The following is a 23,262-nucleotide window of genomic DNA, read 5'->3' on the forward strand; positions in this document are numbered from 1 at the left end:
CATTTAATGTTTCACAAAGTAGTTCTCTTCTGAGATCTAACCTAGACCTAATTAAGAAAATAAAACAAATAAGATAATTCGACGACCCGATGGCCAAGTGGTTAGCGAACCTGACTACAAGCTTGAGGTCCCGGGTTCGATTCCCGGCCGAGGCAAATATTTGTATGAATAATACGAATATTTGTTCTCGGGTCTTGGATGTTTAATATGTATTTAAGTATGTATTTATCCATATAAGTATGTTCATCCGTTGTCTAGTATCCATAGTACAAGCTTTGCTTAGATTGGGACCCATGATATTTATTTTTATTTAAGTATTCTAATAAAAAATATTCAACTATGTCACTATGAATGCCTTTTATTATGTTATAATAATAATAATGTTTATTTTTATTTATTTTATTGGAGCTTTCACAATAAGTATACTCATACAATGTGTTATTTTACATGAGCAGCATAAGACTAAATTAAGACTAATTTTTCTTTCTTCTCCTATTTATGTTTTTACTGTGTTTTTGTTGTGACGTAGTGTGTTTTTGTTGTCAAATAATGTTGCGAGTTTGAGTTTGAGTTTGTAAATATCTTATTAATTATAGAAGGACACCGCATGCACAAAATAACAGTGGTATTTAACTTAAAACTAATAAATGTTGTAGGTATGCTCCTAAACTGGAAGCTGAACTAAAATAACATAAAATAAATGAAGATCAATACAGTGCTGATATTCGTTATATATCGCATACATACGCGAGAGCGGACAATGTCTCTTAAGGTTAGTGTGGCTATTAGTACAGTTACCAGCATTAATATCTGCCACAGCGGAGCGTGCAAAAATATCTGACACGTCCTTCCGGCCCTAGAAATAGAGTCGTATCAGATATTTATGCACGTTTATTGTGTCAGATATTGGTGTTGGTGACTCTACAACCGAAACAATGTAGGGTAAACCATACAGTAATTTGACCACTTGAATTAAATCAAAAATGTACAAAGAAAAGTGGTGATAAATCATAACAAATATCGTGCTAATTATAATAATCTAGTCGCTTTTATCATTAAATTATTTTTGTATTAATATTGTTTCATATAAAAAATTTGAGTGGGCAATTACTGTAACGTGGCCAATTACTGTATTACCCTACAAAAATGGTCTTAAGCTATGATTACATTAGGTATGGTATCCTCATGTCAATTGGTTTGTTGGACACTATAAACATTGGCGTAGATAGGATTATTTTTCAGGGGGGGCCTGGCGTGGCCAGGATTTTGGTGTGAAGGGTGAAGGAGGGGCTGTGAAGGGGTGTGAAGAGGCACTAGACCATACTGGGGTGGGCACGGAATCAGCCGGTTGTTTTCCAGTGCTGAACAAAGGCCTCCCTCCATTAGAACGCCATCATCATCATCATCATCATCCCAGCCTATATACGTCCCACTGCCTCCTCTCAGAACAAATGGGCTTAGGTCATAGTTCCCACGCGGGCCCAGTGCGGATTGGAAACTTCACACACACCATTGAATTGCTTCGCAGGTTTGTGCAGGTTTCCTCACGATGTTTTCCTTCACCGCATAGCTCGTGGTAAATTTCAAATGTAATTCCGCACATGAATTTCGAAAAACTCAGAGGTGCGAGCCGGGGCTTGAACCCACGACCCTCTGCTTGAGAGGCTATAGGTCAAACCACTAGGCCACCACGGCTCTAACGCCATAATGACCGAGAAATCGCCACTTGCATCTATCGGTAGCCTGCAACTCTCACGAATGTCAGTCCACCTAGAGGGAGGCCACCAACAAATCATCATCATCAACCCACAGCAGTCCACTGCTGGACATAGGCCTCTTCCATGGCGCGCCACAACACTGTCTTCAGTCCTCGCATCCAGCCGCCAGGACCCTCTTAAGGTCGGCCGTCTGCCGCAACCACCACTAACAAACAAGTAATTAGGAAAAAAACACTAGATACCTATGTATTATTAGTATTTTAGTTATATTATCAAATTTTGGACACGAATAATAAAGCACGTCGAAGTTCAGGAGTGAGGTTCCGTGACGTCACGTCTAGCTAAACAGTGTCACACGGCGGCCACGCACGACGTACAAAATACCCGTTCTTGAATCTATATAAGCACGACGACGTCTGTACACGCGTCAATGTGTGCGTAAGATACACAGGGCTGACTATAGCAAAACCCTAGTACTATAAGTACTACCAATGACATTTAAAGGTACTTATATGTAGGTATGGCTTCGATATGTGCAATATAAGTGTAATCGTTAATCTTACCTATTTATTTAAACCTACTTAAAATGTGTCTGTCTGGTTATTAAAGCATTATTATTTTCTATTACAATATATATACGACTACAAACTTAAACGAATTATTCGGTAGGTAGTTATTTCATGTAATAATCGGGATAATTTCAGAAATCATTATTTGTTTATAAAAGGAAGTGGTAGTGACATGTATACATAGCGTTGCGCACCCGAATGCTTTCCTGCGGTTTTCCTGCAATCTGCGCCTTAGGGGTGGGGTAACTCGAACCGGTGCGGGGCGGAGCGTGGCCATTCTGTACAGTCACCAGCATTAATATCTGCCACAATAATACTTGACACAATAACAATGAATAATACTTCTTCTTCTCGGTCTTGGATGTTTAATATTTATTTATCTATATAAGCATGTTTATCCGTTGCCCAGTATCCATAGTACAAGCTTTGCTTAGTTTGGGACTAGGTCAATTGGTGTCAAATGTCCCAAAAAAAAAAATGAAACTATTTATAATCGTATCGTATTCGTCGTGTTCCGAATTCGACGTAAGTACTTACTCCAGATTCTCCCAGACGTCTCCAGGAAAGACAACAAACGTGTCCTATATTTTTTGTCTCACTCATTGATAGACTTTAAACCCCCTGAAGTAAAAAGAAGGGTGCTTTAAGTTACATTTTTGAGACATTGAACATTGAAATGGCAATATAGAAGTTTTTTTAGTTGTTGGAATTAGTTAGGTCATTTATAAAACTAGCCTGTGCATCTATCTATAATACCTTTAAACGATTTCGATGAAATTTGGTATGTGGGGGTTTTCGAGGATGACAAATCGATCTAGCTTAGTTTTTTAGCCCGAGCAAAGCTAGTCGCCCAGGTACTGAGTACTTTGACTGTCACAACAGAACTTCTTTCAATCACTCGTTTTTTATTGTGAACTACCACCATGGTCCAACTTTGATCAACTACGAATAGTCTCCTTTTTGAAGCTTGTTAAAAATGTCCCCCGAGTTCCGGTGCCCAAAGTGTCCCCCAACAAGCGTCCTCCCCGGCAAATGTCCCCAGTGCCCCCCAAAAAGTGTCCCCCGGCAAATGTCCCCGGTGCCCCCCAAAAGTGTCCCCCGGCAAATGTCCCCGGTGTCCCCGGCTCTCACAATGCGGGTAAACAAACAGGCTACCGCTCTTTCCGATGACAACTTCAATCCTATAAAACCTATCCAACTGCAGAGCTACTAAGAGGCGGACGAGGCATCCAGTATTTAGTAAAAACTAAGCTAAATGTCCTAATGGTTGACTGTTAAAAAGTCAAAGTCAAAATAACACAAATTCAATTTAGGCCCTTAAACAAGGACTTATGAAAGTCAATATATCTACCACCGGTTCAGAAAAACGACTTGAAAAGAATCCGGCAAGAAACTTAACGAGGTACTAGTACCGTACATATATTTTTAAACTGAAGATCACCTGTTTTATTAAATAATTTCGCAGTTGGGTAGATAAACTTTTCCCTGTATCGCGTTGCCATGGTTACGTCCCCTGGACAACTCTTTAAAAGCATCAGTTTCTTCATGTTTTCTGTGGTTATAATCCATAGAGCGTAGGTACATTTTTGTCGTAGTTACATTATTTAATGGACAATCTCGGAAGCACATTAGTAGCATATATCTTAACAGTTTTTATAAGAAACTCTGTCACTGTTGTCTCTTGGACAACGGGACAGAATAACAAACAAGAAAAAGTTGATCGACCCAATTATCAGTCCTATTGACGACACACAGGTTATATCAACAAGTGAATTTTGTCTAGGACTTTACTGATTTGTCTGTGTCTTAAAATAATCACAAGTTACAGTGATGTGTTGCTGCGGTTTTTGTTTGTTGTTTTTTTTGCTGTGTTGTTGTTTCTCTTCTTCTTCTTCTCAGCCTTCTTCTACCAAATTCTTGGTGTAGGCCTCCGTCAACCTCTTCCACTCCGATCTATGTTGGGCAGTTAGAGCCCAGTTGCTGCATGTCACCTTTTTTATATCGTCCTTCCATTTCATTTGCGGTCTCCAATTCAGAACAACTCTACACCACGAATCGGTTTTTCGGGCAATATGTCCCGCCCATTGCCACGTTTTTTTTATTCGACTGGATGGCAAACGAGCAAGTGGGTCTCCTGATGGTAAGAGATCACCACCGCCCATAAACATCTGCAACACCAGGGGTATTGGTAGAGTCCTAAGATGGGATACCTCAAGTGCCAGTAATTTCACCGGCTGTCTTACTCTCCACGCCGAAACAACAGTGCAAGCACTGCTGCTTCACGGCAGGATTAGCTAGTAAGATGGTGGTAGCAATCCGGGCGGACCTTGCACAAGGTGCTACCACCTGCACGTGTTGTTGTTTATATTTATAAGTTCTTTATCTGTTTTAATTTATTTATTGCATTAGTTTCACACCTATGGATGTATTACTGATAGTGACAGAACCATAAATCAGCAATGTAATGCAGGTAATTTTTCATCGGTTTCTGAACCCATCTTAGAGTACTTATAATTACGTATGTAGATAAAATAATGTATGCAACTGTACGTAACTAGGCCTTAAAACACTCATGTGATCCTTTTATGAAACTCGGATGCGCCTTGTTTCATAAAACAACACTCCTGTTTGTAGGACTCTTATTACGTAAGAGTTGCATAAACTACTATTTTTTGCCAGAAACTTATATTTGCCGGAATAAGATAATATTGAGAAAGTCGGGATCAGACTTTGACGTGACCTATGCTCTTTAGGTTACGGGTGAGCCATGTTATTGATCGATAGCCAAAATTAGAATTATTAGATACTTAAAATTCGGCATGTTATAGAAAAAAAAAAAACCTACCTACCTACCTATCTACGTAAAAGCTTACAGTTATTGTGAAATGTCAAATTGTAAAATTCACAAACTTGACGAGTGACTTAAAGTGACATTGTCATTGTCACACCATTGACACTTAAAGACAGGCATGTTGAGCAATCATCAATCATAGGTAAGATACTGACAACGAAGCGCGTTGATGTCTTTTTCATTAAAATACACTAAAGTCAAATAAAGGTCACTATTTGGACTTGTCTACGTCCTCCTTGTTAAAAAACAAAGTAAAAAAAAAACAAAAAATAAAAAAGTGCACCGAGGTTTGTTTGTTGTTGTTTTTTTTTATTTACCTCGCTCTTCTTCAGATACAGCCTTGTGACAGAAAGACAGACAATATATTGACATTATTTAAACTAAGTCTATGTTTAGTATATATTATGTTATACTTAATTAAATACTTAAACAAATTACATCAAGTTAAATACATTAAATAGGGCTTCGTTTGTTACTCTTCAGGTACGACATCCTAAAAAAAAACATGTATATAACAATAACACCAAGTCAAAAATTCATCAAGCAAAACAAATAATAATCTTGGGCTTCAAAAGGTTAAGCTCAAAAGCTCGCCACATCCTTTTCTTCTAAGCTCGCGCGCCGCAAAATTGGCGCTCAAACGGCATGCGAGGCAACCTGTTCTCCCCCCATCCCCGCTCCCCCCAATCCCCCCAGTCCCCCCAAACTAGTGCCTTCCGAGACCCCGGCGCGTACGCATGTGTTACAGTGAAGTGTTTATGCTTGTGCTTTTTCGGATTGCAGTGAAGTTAAAGCCTTATGTTATACTGTGTTTTGTGATTTGCGATAGTGATATACTTTGGAGGTTGGTATACTATATTCAAGGGAAACTTTAGTAACTATTTGATTAGAAAAGTATTTGTTTGCATGCGGCTTTCACTGAATTGTCTCAAGCAGGGCCGTAGGTTCAAGCCCGGGCTTGCAACTCCGAGAAATCACATTACTATAAGTTTTACGGTGGATATCGTGAGGAAACCTGCACACGCCCGCGAAGCAATTCAATGGTGTATTTGAGGTGTCTATTTGCACCGGCCCGCGTGGGTTTACAGCCCAAGTCCCCTCATTCTGAGAGGAGGCCTGGGCCAGTAGGATGTAGAGAAAGAGATGGAATGCATACTTCGTTCGCTTGTATCTTCATTCACCAATTTCTCAACAGATATTGATGATTTTTACGATAATTCATTTTTACCAGTTTTATACCCCGTTAAGATATTTGAGAGAAAAATTGTGTTATATATCTCATCAAAAGTGCCTAGCGATATTTTTAGAGTTCCGTACCCAAAGGGTGAAAAGGGACCATATCTACTAAGACTGCTGTTCGTCTGTCACCAGGCTGTATCTCATGGACCGTGATAGTTAGACAGTTGAAATTTTCACAGATTATGTATAACTGTGGCCGCTATAACAACAAATACTAAAAACAGAATAAAATAAATATTTAAGAGGGGCTCCTATACAACAAACGTGTTTTTTTTGCTAATGTCTAATGTTGTATAGATAATGGTACGGAACCCTGCGTGCGTGAGTCCGACTCGCACTTGGCGGTTTTTACGTATTGTTTTACCATTTTTATATCCCGTTAAGATATTTGAGAGAAAAATTGTGTTCCATATAAATATCTCATCAAAAGTGCCTTGAGATATTTTATCTCTAGATAGTATTGAACATTTAGGCACATTGCTACTGAGCCAAGTCAAAACATCAAAATTTCTAGGGATAATGTATACCCAAGACTTTTTTGATGTGTGTATATTGCTTATACAATTATTAACGACAATTAACAAGTATAAAAAAAGAAGAAGAAGTGTAAGAAGAAGAGTGAGGGGAAGAAGAGGGAGGGAAGTGAGAGGGAGGTGTGTAAGAAGAGTGGGGAGTGTGTGTGTGTTGAAGTGTATTTTTATAATTATTATTAACAAGTTAGTTTTCCGCATAAAAACAATCTAGGGTTCAAGGTATAGTGTTACTGGTGTGATGACACCTGTGGCTTCATCTGGCTTAACTCACTGAGATAAAGGTCAATCACGGTCAGCTTTATGTAAAAAAGGGGAACGTATTATATAAAGTTTAAAACTAATAATGGCCGAAATACTAATGGTCATTGTAATGCAATTTTTCTCAGAAGTTGTCAATTTTACAGAATTGTTATAAAATAAACCTAACCTAACCTAAACCAATCTGTAGATTACAGGATCATAAAAGTTTGTATAATTAATAATTTCACCGAAAATCATGTTATATCAAATGACTATTATGTATTTCGTGCATTATTATTTTAATACCCCAAGAACAATTAACTCAGGGCCCCACAAATACAGTCGTATCTGATTGAAATGATAATGTTTTTCTCAAAGGCAAGCTATCTAAAATAATGCAAAAAGGGGGTTATAAAAAAATACCAATTTAAATGACAATCATTCATTTTATTATACAGCATCAGCAGCAGTATCAGCCAAATATGTGATCTTCCACCCTAAAATTGATAACACCACGCTTTAAAGCAATCTCTACTAGTCAATCCTTATGCACGAAAGGAGCATTCAGTTATCACTTTTAGATGAAAACGAAAAAAAAAACAAATTAAAAAGTTTATTCAACACACAAACAATAGGTGAAATAACACAAAAAATAATAATAAATAAATAGATAATTATCATGTCTTTATTATTCTAATATCTCCACTCTAATAATTATTCATGTAACTACAAATTCTTTATTTATTGCATTTTTGTTTCGATCGACTGTCTCATTTAAAAAAAAGCAGGTAGCCTTAAATTCTGCGCTGGTCTGTGCCTAAACATGCAAAAAAATAAAATATTATTATCTGATTAGCAATTTTACTACCGCGTTTTATTATCAAATGATTTTAGGTAAGTAGTGCCAATGAATAATTCGGTTATCTAAGAAAACTAATAATTTGTTCATTTCTCGTACCTAAATTATCATGTCCAACTATCTAATACATTAGGTGCTTTTATTATTGTTAATTGCACTAACATTCAAACTTACAAGTAAGTATAAGAAAAAATAACAATAACTTATATACTGTCCAAAAGAAAATAGGAGCCACATGAATTTTATGGATGAAACGAAAATACTAATAAGTAAATATATTTCTTTATAACATTTCAGATTAGACTTTTAATTATTAAACAAAAAGACATGTTTTTGATAAACAAGTGAATATAAATTTCTGCCGAATTACTTATAATTAATTATACAAATAAATTTATATTAATAACTTTTATTTTATAAAAGTAATATTAATAATAATTCTTTCATTATACATAACTAAAAAAAAAATTTTTATGGTTTTATTAAATACAACAATAATACAGTACAAGTAATTTTCATCCAATTAAATGTATTCAATTGAAAACGCAAACTTATTTTTGATTTAATTTTACCGGTGAAATTCAAGGGGCCCTTATATGCTTTTTAATAGTATATACCGTGTAATGTAGTGTTTCTACTATAGTTGAACTATAAAGTAAGTTATTAGTGCATAGTTCAAACGAGTGATATACCTACATATATATTAAGAGTTCTCGGCGACTACAAAAACTAGTTCACCGGAAGGCAGTCGGGCTACATTTTTGTTGGCACATTCTTTAATAGTTCCCAAACGGTCGAGTTTTATAATGAAAATTGGTGGTTTTAGAAGCTTTGTTTTTAGGTTAAAGAAAGTTTTATGAAATGAGTTCGCTTCGCGTTTTTATGGTAATTATAAAAAAAAGATGTGGATGATTTTTGATGTTAAATTTGTACATGTTATAAGTTACTTTCTATTATTGAAAAATAATAATAATTAGAAATAATAGCTTTTTTTCACCATTGTCTTCAAATTATATAAAAAAAAACAAAAATGCTTTATTTCATTCCACACAATCAATGGGTGGGTGACGAGTGGAGAGGCCTCCCAGTAGGCGTTTATTAATATTAATTATAAATAACCATAATCAAAATGTACAATAGTATGACTCTTTATTGTATACCAGAAATAGTAAGCGATACAGAAAAACAGGTATATAGAGAGAAAATTATAAGGTAAGCAGTAGGCGGCCTTATCGCTTAAGAAGAATTCAAAATGTGAATTCAATTCATAATTTTTATATTTTGCAAAAAACTATGTAATTAGTTCAATTTCTCTCCCAAAATCCTCTTTCTCTTCTGTCTATTTTTCTTTTTTAACGCCCGACGGAAAGCCGACGGAAAAAGATTAATTATTATAAGTTTGACCTGTCTGTGTGTCTGTTTGTGGCATCATCAATTCCCAAACGGATGGATCGAATTTGATGCGGGGTTTTTTAATTAACAGCTAGTTTAATCGAGATGGTTTTAACTAAGTTTCATTAAAATCAGTTTTGCTGTTTATGAGATAATGAACTTTGAAATGACAGTGGCGAGAGTTTTTAAACGTCTCTAAGTTGTTTTTCTCTCGTTCTCTCCTAATTGTAATTGTTATATGTAATAGTAACAAAAATTAAATTAACTGATCACATCAAAGTTCAATATCTCAAAAACGGCGAACCGATTTTGTTGAAACATATCTAAGAAAGAAACATCGCTAGAAAACCTGATTTCAAATAAAAAAAACCGCATCCAAATCGGTCCACCCGTTTAAGAGCTACGGTGCCACAGACAGACACACATAGCGGTCAAACTTATTACACCCCTCTTTTGCGTTGGGACTCGCTACGGTGGAACATACGTGGTGCTACAATCATTACCCTTCTTTTTGACTTTGCCGTAGTCGGGTAAAAATATGTTTTAAAAACTAACATCACACTTTAAATTAGGTGCGCTTTTAAGATATTAAAATATTTAAATGTTAAAATTCCTGATGCGAGTGTAAGCTAATTGTAGTTAATTAATTAAATAGTCTGAATTAACACTCAGCCGTTAAAAGGGTTCACAATTTGTCGCCCAAAAACTTAAGGAATTTTTATGACGAAGACTATAGTTATATATGAATAGATATCTCGTTAGACATTACGTCTCATATTTTAAGATGCTTTAGACTTATTTAGGTTCTTAACTAAGAGTATAAACATCTGTGTAAAAAATATTTTTTGTTTTTTATAATTTTTTATATATTTTTAATTTACTTTCATTTGCTAGCTAGTGACATGTTTTTTTGTTAAATTATTAAAAACTTAAAAAAATCGAGTTAAGTAAAAGAAGGAAAACATCGTGAGGAAACCTGTAAAAACCTGCGAAGAAATTCAATGGTGTGTGTGAAGTTGCCAATCCTGGGCCTGCGTGGGAACTACGGCCCAAGCCCTCTCATTCTGAGAGGCCTGTGCCCAGCAGTGGGACGTATATAGGCTGGGATGATATGATGATATAAGTAAAAATGACTTGTTATCGCCGTGCAAATATCAATTCGTCAAGCATTCCTCCCATCACGATTTGAGCACAACCGTGGCCAATAGTACATTATATATACTTTCTTTGCGGTGACGTTTATTAAAAAAATAGAACCAAGTGCGACTTACACTCGGGCACCGAGGGTTCCGGAGAAATCTGTAGGTATCTGTGGATGTCGTGTTAGCATAGCCACTCTCCTAAGAAAAATGTACGCAATGTGGGGTCATTTTAGATGGTTACTGATAGACTTAAAAAAAAAAGATTTTCAGACATTTCTTATTGATTGTCCTATCATCATACCAAATTTCAAGTTTCTAGGATAATTGGTAGTTCCCTATAGATTTTTCGGTTTCGGCAATTTGTATGGAAACACCTTTTCTTATTGATTTAGCTTAGACGTTTGTTTTTACTTCTTCAAGGGGTAGTAAGGGCAGTATCCAAGTTCAACTGACGACCTTAATTTGACTTTGTACTCTTTCAGTAGAAAAGACATCAACGCGATCTTGACTAGTATATAGGTTATTACTTATTACCATATTGAAATTTTCTGATTTTCCTAATATATCTTGTATTACATATTAAATAAACCATCACACATTTACACGTAAATTCCACAATTGCAACCCATCAATTAAATAAAAAATAAATAATTTAAATAATTCCACTCATGAATAGTTAAAAAACATTTAATTTTGTAACTAAGTCATGTTCTTTTTCTGTCATAAGCGAATATGAAAGCGAAAATCTTGACAAGCAGGGTAAAATTCGTAAGTAGTAGTTAGCGATATTTTTAAATCAAACTTCAGGCGAATACTTTTTATGCCTAATTACTATATGAAAAAATAAATAAATGGCTTTAGTTTTAAAATGCTGTTAACAATATATATCCCTTTGGAGACAGCGAAACTTGTTTGCGAACCAGAGATTGTCACGGACAAATGCATATTGCATTAGCTGTAGCCATTATGTGGCTAGGCTACTATGTGGCTATAAGAACTAGCTTTTTCTAAGTCGGTAAATGTTTAATGAATTGTTTTCTGTGTATACAAGACGTATAGAAGAGGGGATGAGGATTGTGAAGTAAAAGCAAAAAGTAGTTTTTTTTGCTTTCGTACCCTGAAACAAACCATTATTACATACACAACTCTTTTCCAACGGGGTAGGCAGAGACTACATCCCTCCACTTGCTACGATTCTGGCATACAACTCTCGCTTCCTCTACATTCATCAATCTTTTCATGCATGCACGTCGGTTTAGAGTACTCCTGACCCGACCTTTCTTCAGAACGTCCCCGATTTGAGCGTGGTCCTTTGAGCGTGGAGCCTTCCTCTCCCAACGTTCCCATACACGCTCATCTTATAGATCTGCTTACTTAGTCAATCTGTTTTCATTCATTCTCTCAACATGCCCAAACCATCCAAGTATCCCTTTCTCAATCCGTGTGACTATACCTTCATTTACACCACAGCGTTCCCTTATCGCACTATTTCTAATTCTGTCACTCAATTTGACACCTAGCATACTTCTTAACGCTCTCACATAACATAATTAAATTCTACTTCTGAGTACAACCATAAAACAAGTGGTTAATTGGTAAATCTTTATTTATCAACTAGCTTTTGCCCGCGGCTTCGCCCGCGTGGAATTCGGTTATCGCGCGCTGTTTTCTCGGGAACTGTGCATTTTTCCGGGATAAAAACTAGCCTATGTCACTCTCTGGCCCATAAACTATCTCCATGCCAAAAATCACGGCGATCCGTCGCTCCGTTTTGACGTGAAAGACGGACAAACATACAAGCACACAAACACACAGTGTACTCTAATTTCAATGAACTAAAAGAATTTGTTTGCTCACTCGCGCCCCGCGGCCTTATGATAGCCAAGTTTATGCAAGATATGCGTGTTCATGCAGTTTCTCCACCTCCACACTGTAAGAACACACACAAACCACACAAACCCATCTATCACCACCACACTACACTGACGCGTTTCTAACTCAATTAGAGCTCATCTTCAGAGCAACACAACCGTAGGTACTCCATGCTACCAGATATTAGACCCAGACCATAATTATGTTATCTAACATCTGGTTAGCATGGTTTACGGTTGTGTTGCTCTGAAGATGAGCTCTGGATGAGTTCGAAACGCGTCGTGTGTGTGTGTGTGTGTGTGTGTGTGTGTGTCAGTCTATTTTTTTTGTAATTTGTAGCCGTTTTTAGGGTAAATAATTGTAGCCGTTACAAGCAGAACTCTAACTGGCTGTATCTTAATTTTTAGGGTTCCGTACCCAAAGGGTAAAAACGGGACCCTTATTACTAAGACTCCGCTGTCCGTCCGTCCGGCTGTATCTCATGAACCGTGATAGTTAGACAGTTGAAATTTTCACAGATTATGTATTTCTGTTGCCGCTATAACAACAAATACTAAAAAACAGAATATAATATATATTTAAGGGGAGCTCCCATACATCAAACGTGATTTTTTTTGCCGTTTTTTGCTCGATATGAATAACGGCAACAGGTAGACGCTTGAAATATTCATACAATATTAAGTCGTATATTCACTTTAAAAATAAATTATTACATTAAAATAAAATTAATATTTAAGGGCTCTCATACAACAAACGTGTTTTTTTTGCTAATGTCTAATGATGTATAGATAATGGTACGGAACCCTTCGTGCGCGAATCCGACTCGCACTTGGCTGGTTTTTTAATTGATAAAAGAAAAATTATGTGTTCAATATTTTTTGATAATTTAACTGACAGAATAAAAATATATATATTTTTTAAAACTATCATATTGAAAATAATGTATGATTATTTACACCATTTGTAACAGGGTGTAACATTCACATCGGTCAGTATGGGAAAGTCTGAAACTATAAGACATACGAAGATCTGTTCTTAGGAACCATGTCATCGATTTTAATAACAAGAAAAACTGCATTCATACATTTTCAAAAACTTGTACTCAGCTCGGGAATCGAACCCGGATGTTTTGAAAAATAAAACTTACATTATAATAATCTTAGTTAGGTTATAGTACATAAGCAGTACCAGGAAGTAATTCGTAGTAGTTATGTAACACATGTATTAACCGGTCTTATTTCCTACCTGGATCCTGTAACACAGGGACTCCTAGCTCAGGATCCAGGGCCGTAGACTCTCGTTTATAAGTTTTTTATGCAATAAATTATTTTCATTTTCATTTTTCATTATTAAAGAATATGAAATACAATGCATTTTATTCATTCTAGATATCGTACTTCATAGTAACATTTATTTCTTATGTCCTGCACTACCGATATCGAAATAGAAATAATGTGTTTTATTTTTCAAAATGACCGGGTTCGATTCCCGAATTGACTAAGTTTTTTTTTGTAAATGTATGAATGCAGTTCTTCTTCTTATTAAAATCGAAGACATGGTTCCTAAGAACAGATCTTCGATCGACGTCTTATAGTTTCAGACTTTACCATACTGACCGATATGAATGTTACAAGGCCCGATCGATAAGATGGTGATTGAATGCAAATGGCCCAAATGCATCCGTAACGGATTTACCAAAGTGGCCATTGTATCATCAAAACTGTTTGGCTCGGACGCCTTTCAAAAACTAAACGAATAGTGACGCTTGAGTATCGATAATTTTGATACGGTAAAGATAAAACATAATGTTGGCAACACCAACGAATAAATATTTTTTAATTATGAGTGGCAACACTGCCGCTCTCTTGCTTCAGCTTCGACTCTCTGTAATAACGTCTTTCCACAATTAAATTAATTTTAACGTGAAAAAGCCTTTTCTTACGAGTTAAAATTAGTGCCTTACAAACACAATCTACTCTACGCATAATTTGCTGTCACAATACTAAAACACGACTTTTGCTGCTACATTAATTATCATTAAACCCTTTTCCAGGCCCGCTAATTTAGAAATGCTACTACGAAATGAATCGTTTTATATATTCTGTACTTTTTTTTTTTACATGAAACTGACCGTGATTGACCACTATTTCACCTATGAGGGATTACTTTAAAAACGAATAATATTTTTAACGACTTCAATTGATTTTGTACCATATTGGAAATTTAGCAAGCTCAAATATTTCTGTACATTTTTGTGGTCGCTTTATGCGCTATGCCTGTAAAAGGGTTAAAAAAAAGGAAATTGGCTGTGGTGGAAGTGAATTATCAAGTCGATAGCTGAGGATTAAACTTGCATTGGATCTCAGACTTAATGTAAATTAATAAGTACCTGAGCGACTCAAACTCAAAAACACGGGTTTTCCCACAGCTAAGTCCAAGCTGGATCGATTGTTTGCCCCGAAAAGTCCTATACTTATAGCAAGTTTAGTAGCAAAGATATTTAGCAGTGTGAGATTCCTGAGATTTCTGAGATCCTAGTGATATTTCGCTTTTCACGAAACCCTCATTGTAAAGAATGTGTAGTGATACAAGACGTACAGTCGCCATCAAATTTTCTTAGGGGCCAAGGTCATCAAAAGTATCGATACATGAATTCTAAAACCTCAATAATAGAGTGCATGTTCAGATATTTTTGACCACTTTGGTCGCTCCGAAATATCTGATGGCAACTGTACTAGAATTCACACATCAAAATTATTGGAGTTCCACCGTACTTATCATGTGTAACAAGTGAAATTACTGCAAGATATTAGCGGGACTCTATCTCTTTCCTACGCGGCAAATGTGCTTAAGAAAGTGCTTAAGAAATGCCATCCATCCAACCAGCGATTTATCTTTAACGCATAGTCAAAGGATACTGAAGAGTTTACAAAAGTATCGATACTATTGATAATCACTATATCGATAGAATGGTAAATATCGATAAACGGGTATCTAAATATCGGGTAGCACTACCAACATGTCTCAATCTATTTTCAACCTTGAGCAACTTACCCTGAGTCTATAATAAATAAATTTAGTACTTTCGAATAAAACTGAATATAGAAGCATGTCAATTTTAAAAAAGAAATGGGCAAAGTTTGGATGTTAATGAAATTGGTGTTTTCGAGAAAAGTGCCATTTACCGTCGGAGAAAGATTACGGATTTATACAAATTTGTACATATGGATTACATTACGAGTGGTATAAATGGAATTTATTGAAGTAAAGCTGGATTTGTAAATAAATAATGTAAGATAAATGTCCCAATGCTTGACATGCCAATGCCCAATAGATGGCACCCTGCTGCCACCTGTTGTTAATGATGATGAATATGGTAGCTATTGATATTGACTGATAGAAAAAGTACAGCCTGAACTACTGGGTCTAAAGACTTTTGGCAGACATATTCCTTTTAGTTCAGGTAAGTACATATACACACCTCGGGATAGAGATCTAGTAATAGATGTATTTATTGTAATTATATTATTATTAAAAAGTGGAACTTACGAGTATAGTACAGTCACCAGCATTAATATCTGCCACAGCGGAGCGTGCAAAAATATCTGACACGTCCTTCCGGCCCTAGAAATAGAGTCGTATCAGATATTTATGCACGCTTGTTGTGTCAGATATTGGTGCTGGTGACTGTACATTACTGCAGAGACCAGTGAGTAAGCCATCCTGGACGAGTAGAAGTTTGATGGCCGAACCGCCATCAGTGATACGAGGCCAGGAAGGCGATTACTGGTTCGAAGCTTGTATAGTACTTTTCTCAAAAATAAAACAAAAAAAATATTTCCATTTGATAAATTTCTCATAACAATTCATATAATTATCCTCTCCTTGGATTTAGGCGGCAGCAAGTTGTTTTTTGCTAATTCGGCCTCCGCTTTTATGTCAGATTGTTGCCCATATCAATATCAGAATCTTCAGAGCTCATACTTGGGCAATTCACTTACCTAATAAGTATTTACTTAATAAGAAATTCACTTAATAAGAAATATTTCCAAAATGACACAAAACGAACGTAATGAACGAAATTCCCGCTTATTTTACTTTTTTCTAAGTTATTTTTTTTACTTTTTAATTCGCAAGAACAATGATAAAACCAACCTAATAAAAAAGTACTGTGTTGATTGCAATCTTAAATTAAATTGATATTATTAAAAAAAAATGTCGATAATGAATAAGCTAACTAAAATAGTGAAATTAAAATTTATAATAAATTACATGACAACGAAATATTTGTTACAATTTCCCGCTTTTTTAATAAAGTATGCAACCTCGTTTCACGAACGCCACTGCTCTTGTTTTTTTAATAAAAGCGTTCCGTATACTGCCTACCTCTTAGAGTTGGAATAAATATATGTTAAATTAAATGAATTTGCAACTAATCTGTTTACATTTATGTTTCAAAGAATATAAATTGTAATAAAATCATGTTTAAAGGTGACACGCCATGCAGTAACAAACTCATTTAACGCCCTTGGGCTTCATGGCATGAAAATTAGTACGGGCAATGACTCATTTACCGACACGGGTTTCAGGACAAGCACATTAAGGTCGACGGTTTTATTTGGGGGGTTGCAACCAAGTAGCCTGCATGTTACGATCACTGTGTACGAGCAAGTTGATGAAAAAAAAAAATTAATTACAAGAAAATGCGTCTAATGCCTCTTGGCAGCCCCTCCCCTAGCAGCAGGGTATGGCACGTGTGCACGCGCGCATTCACAAAAAGCAGTCGAAAGCATTTATGCAATTTCAAATTTCCACCGCAAACTGAAAAAAAAAACGACTTTTAAAATTGGAATTTCTTCTGTGAAGACGGCGCAGTAACTCATGCCCGTGCGCAGGCCGCGTTGACGTTCGAATTTCGAAATTTTTGATCCTCAGTAGGGTGGCCAAGTGTTGCAGATTTAGCGAAATCATTAGATACTAAAAGTTACTGGCGACTTCTAGCATTTAACAGTTTAATAAAAATTTTGGGATTTTAAAAAACATCCCTGCAAATTTTGGTATATTTTGGGCTGGGACTTGGAATATTGGGAGAAAAAATATTTTTTGTGGTATTTTACAGTTTAAGCAATCTATATTATACAAAATTTTAAACTTTGGCGTCAAACTTATAACATCCCTTTTAGACGACCAGATGGCAGTGGTTAGAAACCTGACTCGAAGCTTGAGTCCTTTCGATGCCCGTGCGGGCAGATTTTGACGAAAAATTTCGAAATTTTTGATCTCAGGGTCTTGGGCATTTAATATGTATTTAAGTATGTTCTATATTATATAATAAAATTTATCCGTTTTAGTACCATAACACAAATTTGGGAAGCTTATTTTGGTAGGTCAATTGGTGTAATTTTACAAAATATTTATTTATTTATTATTATACATCCCTATTTAGCGTACATACCTATGGGGTTAAAAATTAAAAAAAAGTGAACAAGTAAGGTGTTATCTGTGTAAAAGAAGATATCCTTTTTTGTATCCCCGCTTTACTTGACTGCTTTGTCACCCTGGCTTTGCGCGCGCGGAATTCTTGCTGATAATTTGCTTAGAAACCACTTTTACAATGGCGACACTGCTGGTATCAAAATTTCATAATTGTTGCTCGTTTTGAATGCTTTTGAGACGCGTCTTTTAATTTAAGCGAAAAAGTGTTGTGGTATTCATTAAATCGTTATTTACAGATGTAATGTATAATGGTTTCCATCGTATTTTACGGGAAAAGTTTGTATTTATCGTGCTCTCTCCCATTACTAGCTTAAGTACCCATCGTACGCTGAACATTTTTCATTTTGACATTTATTCATCATCATCATCCCACCTTATATACGTCCCACTGCTGGGCACAGGCCTCCTCTTAGAATGAAAGGGCTTGGGCAGTAGTTCCCACGCGGGCCCAGTGCGGTTTGGGAACTTCACACACACCATTGAATTGCTTCGCAGGCTTGTGCAGGCTTCCTTAAGATGTTTTCCTTCACGGTAAAGCTCGTGGTAAATTTCAAATGTAACATTTATGTGACATTTATTATTATTATTTTATTATGTTAAGGGACAATTTACACCAATCCCAAAAGTAAAGCTTGTACCTATGGGTACAATCAAGTGTAAAAATATGTACTTATTCAAAGTTTATACAGACTCTTATTCCGGCGCAATAAGGCCGTAGTAACATATTTTTGAGTGGTTCGAATAGATACTTATTTTTGCACTTGACTGTACAAGGCAACGGATAACCACACTTATATACAGGTAGATAAATATATAATGTACTTAAATACAAATAAAATACCCAAGACTCGAGAAAAAACACTGGTATAATAATTATACAAATATCTGCCCCGACCGGGGACCGAACCCGGGTCGAAACTACTAAGTAATAAAATTCCATATTAATGTTTACGAAAATTACACTCATTTAATACAATAATTGATCGACGCTTCGGATGGATTAGATACGACTTTTTCCGATGGAAAAACTATTATACACTCTATCATACGTTCATCTCTGTCTAATAATAATAACAAATGAAAAAAAAATCACATCTCAGATTCATAATAATGTAAGCAACAATCGGCCTTACAAAACGTTAGTTAACTAAGTTAATTATATTGTGGGTTATAAAAAAGGAAAAAAATTTGAAATCATTATTTTTAACTACGTAAAAAACTTAATATCTACTTCAAACCTCAATTCCATATTCATTTCGATTCGCATCATAGTCAAAATACCCAAACCCCAAAATTCCGACTGTAATATAAAAAAAAACTCAAGTGTCGGGGCAAATCTCAGCTGTCACGCTATTTTCATTGGCGGGATGTTTATTTTTTTGATCCCATCCCTACCTGCCATAGATAATGCAGAGCTTTAACAAAGACAACACTTGTCTAACCTAAATGCCGTTTAATACCTGCCTTATTTGTGTTACCTCCCAGGTAGAAATTACTTATTGTTTGTTTGCATATCGATTTTATTGAATTTTTAGAATAAACTACAGTAATTTAAAATGCAAGTGTGGAAGGGCTTCAACTTTAGAAAAAAAAAAAAAAAAAACAAAGATTTACTGCAACAAACAGCCAAAGAACGTAAAATATGTAATTAAAGCTAAATAAAGATTCAATTTGTTCATGAAAATAAGTATTATAAATTAAGTATTATTCTTTTAGTGTTTGTGTACTATGGACCAAATGATTTACATATTATTTAAGAAGACATACCTTCGATCACAGATTGAAACAAAATAACGTAACGCCGTGTTCGCTACCTTAAAAAAACTTGATTGTTTTTAAAATTGGTAGCGACAAGAACCTGATTGCAAATTGCAATATTAAAGAACCTAATCAAGTCTGTTATCAGAAATTACAAGGATACAGTGGAGCGAGGCACAATGTTTTAAAAGCTACTAAATTTAGTTTTCGATGACGTTTTATAACTGTAGCTAAGTGTTTTTAAAATTTAAGTATAGCAGAAATTTAAAATATAAGGTCACTATTTTAAATGGGATAGTAGGTACGAGTAGGTATAGTCGACCAAGAAAGCGCTTTACCAATTTTAATGACAGTTCCTACTTCAGAACTAAAAACAATAAGGTTGATTGTCATATTGACTTGAGTGAAAATAGGCTTTGACGTTTTAAGCGCTACAAATGTCTTAAACCTTAGGGTGGAAAACCAAATTTCTTGGTTGACGATACCTAATTGTTTTTTGAACTTTTTTGCGTTTTGCCTATTGCTTACATCGTAATTTTTCTGTTATTTAATGAGGTATTCAGTAAAGAATAGGTAAATGTCTTGTAATACATATAATACAATATTCAATTTTGAGTTCAAACTATTTTGACGGTTAGAAATAATCCTTTTATTTCATACTCTGTAGGTATACACCCATAAAATGTTTAATTGTTTTTTTTTGGTATAAATTGAAAGAGAATGCGCTATTTATTATTTATTTATTTGTTTTTTTTTATCAAACTTCAATTGCACGAGTAAACAATATTTGCCTATTAAAATATACATTAAATACAATATTAAACTTTTCGAGTATACCTACTTAATGTTTTTAATCTTTTTTGTATAATTTTAAGTTTTATTCTCCAAAAAAATATATGTGCCGCATGTCATCGTATACGTATTTAGTAGTGCCTTTAAAATCATGATACATTTTAGATGAAGTCTTGAACATTCTTTGCCGTTTTGTTACCATTGACAGACAAAGATAAACATAACACTTACGAAAGTTCCGTTCTTTTTACGAATAAAGAACGGGCGAGTATTGTAAATTAGTTTATGGCTACGAAGTTCGAAAAACGAAGTTCGCGTCGTACCGTCCCTCTCACTCTCGTATTAAATAATATTGGCGTCAGCGGGACAGCAAGATAATGACGTTTGAATTTTGCACTTCGTAGTATAGGGCCTCAGGATTTGTCTCCGTGGAAAATTAAGAAATAAGGCTGGCTCTCTCGATTAATATCTCGTGGAATTTTCGAAAAATCCTTTCTTTTACCACTTGTTTGACCTTAAAAAATATGTCAGAAAATCATCCAGTGGTTACTCTTTTTATATACCGAGTTATAGGTATCATTTCGACTTCTATTCATGTACAAAAAAAAACGTAATTAGACAACGTAAAAGCACAAACATAACTTATACGTGAAAAAATTTAATGAAGACAAGAAGTTAATCCGTATATGAAAACAGGTTTTATTCGATGACAACCGAACCGATAATGGGGAATGCGATTAGTGTTAAAAACCGTTAAGATTCTCTTAGACATATCCGCCTACATTGACATCTTTAAAACAAGTGTAGTGAAAAGTAAACTTAAAACTAAAGCTTGGGTGAATATTCAAGCGTTTTGACCGGTCGGTTAAACGTCATTAACGTCCCACGTTTAATAGCACAACGGAAGGTCACGCTACATTTGGCATCGCTATTGTCATCACCACCATCATGAGCATGATCTTTTATCTTGCCGAAACACTAGGTAATGAAGAAAAAAAAACGCCGCATAAACGCTGAATAGATAATTACATTGCGCTGAGTCTTCATTTGAAATAAGTTGACATATGTTTTTTTTATTAGAAATTGTAGTAAAAATATTTTTATTTTCATAATTTTTCGTGATCGTATACACTCAATCGATGTGGCGCCAAAAGTGGAGCACTAATATTACCTGCGTTAGAATACACGCTACGGATAATATGATACGCAGGTATGAAAGAGATAAGTAATAACAAATAAACGATTTTGATTTTAAGGACAATTATCAAGGTAATTATCTCCTTATAATATAATTATCTGGATAATTGTTCCACGCAACCCTAATACTTCTTAAAATAAACTAGGGCGCTTCAGTTTTCGTAATTTTGTATGAGTCAGATTTTTGATTGGAAATAGCAACAATTTTGTATTACAAATTGTATTTCCTTTTGACTTGTTGTCTACTTCTTATTGTCACACTGTCGCTCGATACAGGTATGTTAATGTACTTTAATGTGCAACCCTGAGCTTCAACTTTAATAAGTAAAACTTAAGCAACACGCGTCCACATCTATAATAAATCAACGTGGTATTACCGACAAAAACTAATTACTTCATTTCGCATTACAATCAGAGATGTGGCGGCCATTTTGTTTATGACGCTTCGATTTTCACCGACTTTTTAAGCAGGAGGTTCTGTAATTCGATTTTATATTATCACGTTTTAACAAAAATTTGTTTCCCGAAACATCGTGGAAAATTGACATAATAATAAAACGCATTATCGAGCAAAGTTTGCCCCTTTATTATTAAAATAGATACATACACACAGTGTGATACTTAGAGCGTTTTCACGTTATCCGATCCGATATCAGTATCGGATGACGATACGATATCGGGGCAAGTAAAATGTATGAAATATGTACATGTCTTTCACATTGTCCGGCCCGATATCGGATATCAGAGCCGACACCGATACGTTCATCGGACGCCCGTGGGCGATAAAGTTTGTATGTGTGCTATGCGTGTGTCTCAATTGTCTCTGTTTACGCAGAGCCTGATGCGCGGCGGCCATTTTGAGCCGGCCGCATCGGAACGATTTTATCGGAAATATGTGAAAGCAGCGCATGGTGTCGGCTATCGGATGTCTTCTATTGTCCGATATCGGATCGGATAATGTGAAAACGCTCTTAGGGCCTATTTTATAACTCAACCATTTTTTTTACAGATATTTGCGATACTGACATTTTTTGTTTCATCCGAAGAAACGAGATGGTATCACTTTTATATATCACATAATATTTATTAATGAGTAGCGAAAGAGGCCCTTAGAGTAATTAAATCGTGAACAGTAGATACTTTAAAAAAAGTGAAAATATTTAAAGGTTTTTGTAAGTTACATTTTCTTTTTAAGAACTACAATTGTTAAGTTATTGTTAAGTTACTTTGGGACTAGGTCAATTGGTGTGAATTGTTCCATGATATTTATTTATTTATTATTATTTATTTAAGTAAAGTTGGCATTTACATAACACAATGGTTAAGAGCTCTGCATAGAGTCTTTCAATTGTAATAAATCTTAAATGATTTACAAGTTTTTTACTCTTCAAAATTGTATAAACGAATTCTCGTAATGGCATCTTTCAATACTAGTTTCCATTTTAATATTGATGTGCAATCCTTGGTTTTTGTAGCTTGTTCACTTTGTAGTGTTGAGTTGTAATATCAAACCATAATAGTACCTACTTCTTATGATAGTATTTACACTTCTTGAAACAAATAGATGATTTCAATCAATTATTTAGTAGAACATGTTTGTGTTA

At 35.2% G+C, this 23,262-nt stretch overlaps 1 protein-coding gene across 1 annotated transcript in view; it reads left to right on the forward strand.

Moving 5' to 3' along the window:
• Positions 1 to 5,868: 5,868 nt before the first annotated feature.
• The window catches only part of ds (dachsous cadherin-related 1), a 410,449-nt gene continuing 393,055 nt past the window's right edge, over positions 5,869 to 23,262 (forward strand). Inside the window, exon 1 of the mRNA XM_074093746.1 lies at positions 5,869 to 5,982. The gene's annotated coding sequence lies outside the window, so the exon portion shown is untranslated. The remainder of the gene's footprint in view (positions 5,983 to 23,262) is intronic.

The sequence above is a fragment of the Choristoneura fumiferana genome, chromosome 10 (assembly GCF_025370935.1).
Source record: "Choristoneura fumiferana chromosome 10, NRCan_CFum_1, whole genome shotgun sequence".
Lineage (NCBI taxonomy): Eukaryota > Metazoa > Arthropoda > Insecta > Lepidoptera > Tortricidae > Choristoneura > Choristoneura fumiferana.